Raw genomic sequence first — 5438 nt, forward strand, 5'->3', positions numbered from 1 at the left:
AGTTTGTTAAATCAAATTATATTCATACAAGGACATGTATTTGATTATTAAGTTAGTATAGCAATTATACGCTATAATATTCTGATATAAGCGATTCCAACAAATGAGCAACTTCTTTGGAAAAACAGGATACCTGCGAAACTTAAGATAAACATCTCAAAAACTGAGACATTCATCCGCGTATATACAGACAGACGAACAAAGCTAAATCGCCTCAGGTCACCAAGCTTATCATTTATAGATTCGTACATATTTCTAGTGTCTCCGACGTTTCCTTGTGGGTGTTTTCATTCGTGGAAAGCTTAATATACCATATTCAGGCCATAAATATCACCAATGAAGATATGTTTGTTTATGAGTTTTGAATATTTGTCGAGTGATGAAATGGTCGATCAGCTCAGGTATTTTTTTTTTTTGTGTTGGAGAGCCAGTAAGTCGGCTTGCCAGTAGACATGAAATCGCACCACCCATTATGAGTTTCCCATGGTGTTCTGGAATAAGTTCTGTGCACAAGTCCTTTTTGTAATTGTGTCTAGGTGGGCTATATATTACAGTAATATTTATTTTTCCGAAAATATAGACAACCAATATGGTCGTGGTTTGGAATCCCAATTATAGCATATAGCTGCCTTACAAGCTGAATGATCGGAATCAAATGCTTGCATGGGAAACTTCCTCATTTAACGATATATCTTCACGAAATTTGGTATGAGTTATTTTTTATAGAAATAATTTAATATTGAAAGAAATTGCTCAGATCGGCTCACTATAGCATATAGCTATCATACAAACCGAACGATCGGAATCAAGGGCTTGTATGGAAAACCTTTACATTTGACGTGGTATCACGAAATTTGACATGGATTACTGCTTAAGGTAATAACATAATCTCCGAAAAAATTGTTCAGATCGGATTACTATAGCATATAGCTTCCATACAAACTGGACACATAGTTACTAAAAGAAATGCACCCTTGAAGGGTATATTAGCCGAAGTTAACGTTTTTTCTTGTTGTTATTGGTTTAAATCTTTTTATGTTTATGTAATCAATTGGTTATGTTTATTAAATATTGATGTATGTAATTTCAACTAAATTGATGTACGTGGCGTCAACGATGTTAAGGTCCTCCGGTGAACCTGTCTACGAAATTCCACAGCCTAGATTGCACGTATATTAAAATAAATTGAGGAGCACACTTGCCTGTTGACCGTACACTTCACACATCGAGTTTTGATCTGACATAAAGTTAACCGAATAGGCAAAATTTAATTATTGAATTCATGTGCAAAAAATCAACCAGAAGATCGGAAATTATGATATTAGGGATATAGAATTTAGTGCAATTTCTAGACCAGCTCAATTCATATTCACCTATTAGCGGATATATTCGGTATAAATTCTGTCGGAAGTTTGAATATCTTTATTATCAGAAAAATATTATCTTCTCATTAAAATTATTTATCTCATTCATTTACCGAAATTTCCGAAAAAACTCAGCCATAGGCTTTACGGTTCACATATCCGGTATGTGAAGTCTTGTACAGTGATATTCACAATTTTGAAATTCCAGATGATAAACCTTAAATTCACTTTCTTTGCAAAGTTTTATCCCGATATAATAAGTGGGCTTCAAAACTACAATACAAATCGAGTAGGTATAATCTTCTGTAAGAGTGTACAGCGACGACATTGATATCATTGACCTTAACAACCGCGCCGTTAGCTTTGCTTTTTCCAGACTGGATAAGGAAGCGAAGCATATGAGTCTGGTTTTGAACGAGGACTTGACGAAATATCTCCTGTCGTCAAACAAACAGTCATCCCATTCGCGACTTGAAACCAACATCAATACCAACAAAAACGTCAGCCTCGAAATTCAACGCAGAATACCTCGTGCCAACAGGTGCTACTTCGGACAGAATAGACAATTAAAAATAAAAATCCTCTCTAGACGAACAAAGACCAAGCTCAAAAAGCTCCTCATTATTCCCGTCCTGCTATATGGTGCAGAGGCATGGACGATAACAACATCTGATAAGTCGACGTTTCGAGTTTTCGAGAGAAAGATTCTGGGAAAGATTTATTGTCCTTTGCCCATTGACGGCCGTGTCTTGTTATCCAGATGGAAGAAAAGACATTCCATTTTATAGCTTTGGCAACACCAACAGCCATAACTTGAGTTGTAGTTTTTTGTAACAACAGCGTTCTGTACAAAGAGACAAGTTTTTCGGAAAGTAAAGTATATCTATTACTAGGCAGTTTTATGACTTGGCGTACCGTGAACACTTGAAGACTTGCAAAGTAATTAAAATATATATAATATTTATATTATAAGAATATTAAAATAAAGTAAAAATTCATATTATTGACTTTAAATTTCGGCAAAGTCAATTGTGTAATTGCTTAATGGTCCAAACATAACGGTACAACAAGCAATAAAGCGAGAAAAGTTCACTATATTTTTTTGGGGACCAAAGAAATGCAAACCTCTTATTGCCTAAACCTGTTAAATAACACCACGTGGAACAGGTAATTTCATATATTTCAATTTTGTAACAGTTCTGTAGCAGATAGGTTTTAAGTTTTAATTTAAAAGAAAAATTTCTTTTAGTTTTCATATAATGATTTGCTTACAATTTTAAATTTTTAAACTCTTTTGTATATGTAGAAACATAAATAAAAAGGATAAAGTCGTTCTAAGTATTTTGTTAGTTTCTTTGCAGGAAAATTCAAGTTAATTGTTTCAATACTACTTAAGAGTTAAGCTGAAGGAGAACTAAATACCATTTTAATTTCATTATTCGCATTAGCTGCTTAATGGATATTGGTGTTGATGAGCATATTCAAAGAAAAATGTACGTACACAGATCAACTGTAGCGTCGGCCTGTCGCTTCTTCCTATTGCATCACTCAGCCGTCCAAGGTGTTGACACAATGACATTAACGCTAAAATTAATCGCGTGATTGTCTCCATTCGCTAAGTTATATCAAAATACATTTTTTGAAGCCGCCTATTGTAATGTATATGTATGTGAGTTCAAGAAGTAAATATGGCGAAATATAACCACGCTTTTAATGTCAAACACAAAAATTCCGAAAATTTGTAAATGAATAACCTCGGGGCGGAATGTGGTATGTAATGTTATTTTATCAATTAAAATGAAATTTAACATTCTTTTATATATACTTGTTTGTAATAACTCACCCCAAAACTTAACTTAATATTATAAGAATTTTGCATAAAGCATTAGAGCTTTATAATTATCAGCATTTCTGAATTTAACTTAACCAATAGATACTAAAGTATGCTACACGAATGACCAATACCTAAAAAACACTTTCTGACTATAAAATCAAGACCGACAGATACAGGGTTTGTCCGGAAAGTAATAGGACTGATTTTCTTCCACCGCGACTGTACTTCGGAGCGTGCGCGCACCGACTGGATTCGGTGGAGGACGTTTCTACCTAACGAACGAGTCTGGTCAGTTGTCTCCGAGAACCTGGAGAGTCAGCACAAACATTTTCGCGCGAAGTGTTTCTGTGAGTGGTGCAAGCCGAAAATGCAGCGTTCGTTAGAGCAGAGTATATGTGCCATTAAATTCTGTGTGAAACTCCGTAAATCTGCGACAGAGACGTTTGATATGATCAAGCAGGCTTATTCAGATGTTGCTTTGGCAAGAAGTGATGTGTTTCTGGCGCTCCTTTTTGGAGGGCCGTGAAGAGGTCGCTCACTGACGACCAGAACTTGCGGCGAGTAGAAAAGTGCCAAGAAAATTTGAACATGTGTGAAAGTGCATCGCTACATCGACGAAAACGGAGCTTATTTTGAAGCTTTTTTAAAAATTGTAACTATTGGCTCAATAAATTTTTTTAAATCGACTCAATCATGTTACTTCGGCACAAACCCTGTAACCATTGAACTAATGCAGTGCAAAGCGTAAATGTAGTATATGAAAACTAGAAAAAAGTGCTAATTTCGAGTGCAACCAAACATTTTTTACTCTAGCAACTTGCAGCAATCAAAGCCTTAAGATGTAAAAAGTCACCCAAATCATGGGTTACATTCAGTATATGGTAGTTGGGGTAGTATCGACCCGATTTTATCTATTAACTATTAAGGTACTTCACTTACAATCAGCAATCATATGGAGCAAAGTCAGCCGGATGTTCGACAATCCTAATATTAGTTATACTGAGTCTAGGTTGAGTTTTCGTCTAAACTGATCTACTTTAGTCACAAAAATACACTATTATGAGTAAAAATATTCTGTAATTTTCATTGAAATAACTCAAATATTGACTGATATATCCAGCATAAAGTGACCATGAAATTCGAAAATCTTTTTATAAAGTATATGGGGGCTTAAGAAAGTATTGACCCGATTCAAGCCATTTTTGAAACACAGACAAACTATTGTTAGGAAAGGATTCTGTCTGAATTTCAGTTGTCAATGTGTGAGATAATTGACCGATATTTTCGATAAAAAATCAACTATAGGTACTGGGGTTCACATATTCGGTACCTAGGGTCTTGGACAGTTTTAGTTAGATTTAAACAATTTTTAGTCAAAAGGTGGCATTCTTTAAAGGAATACTTTTATATGGGAAGTAAGCGTGATTGGAGTCCGATTTCGCCCATTTTCACACTGTGACATAGGATTATAAGAAGAATTCTATGTACTACATTTAGTCGAAATCGAACGGTGCCGAGATATGTGATTTTACCAAAAAGTGGGCGGTGCTACGCCCATCGTGCAAGTTTCATACCAGCTTTCATAAAGCCTTCTCATATTATCTCGGAGGTAAAATTTAATATTTCTGTCATAATCAGTTATTGATTTATTGCGCTTTTAGTAGTTTTGAACAGTACCATTTAATATAGGGAGTGAGAGGCGTTAACTTCCGATTTCATATTTTTTAACACTGTCGCTTGGAGTTGTTATAATATTCGAGCTTAGCAAATTTGGTTGTTGTAGCTTTAGTGGTTTAGGAGATACGTACATTAAACATATTAGAGGGTGGGCCACGCCCACTTTTTAAAATTTTTTTTATCCATAGGTTCCCCATGCTACTGCGATCCTCTGTGCCAAATTACAGTTAATTTGGTGCTTGCACTGACGCACAAACGGACGGACGGACAGACGCACAGACAGACAGTTACCCTGATTTCCACTTTTCTCGTCATCTTGACCATGTATATACATATGTATAGCGCTATATATATGTCGATTAGTTTTAGGTAATACACACACCCGTTAGGTGAACAAAACACCTCGAAGAACAATTCAAAGTCTGCCACATTAAAACAATAGCCCACACTCTTGAACAACCTTTGCCGAAATTTGTGCAGAGCTAAAAAATTCTCTTCCTTGGAATTTATTTCAAAACAAGAAAAAAACGTTAACTTCGGATGCACCGAAGCTAATATATACA

The sequence above is a fragment of the Bactrocera neohumeralis genome, chromosome 2 (genome assembly GCF_024586455.1).
Source record: "Bactrocera neohumeralis isolate Rockhampton chromosome 2, APGP_CSIRO_Bneo_wtdbg2-racon-allhic-juicebox.fasta_v2, whole genome shotgun sequence".
In the NCBI taxonomy this organism is placed as follows: domain Eukaryota; kingdom Metazoa; phylum Arthropoda; class Insecta; order Diptera; family Tephritidae; genus Bactrocera; species Bactrocera neohumeralis.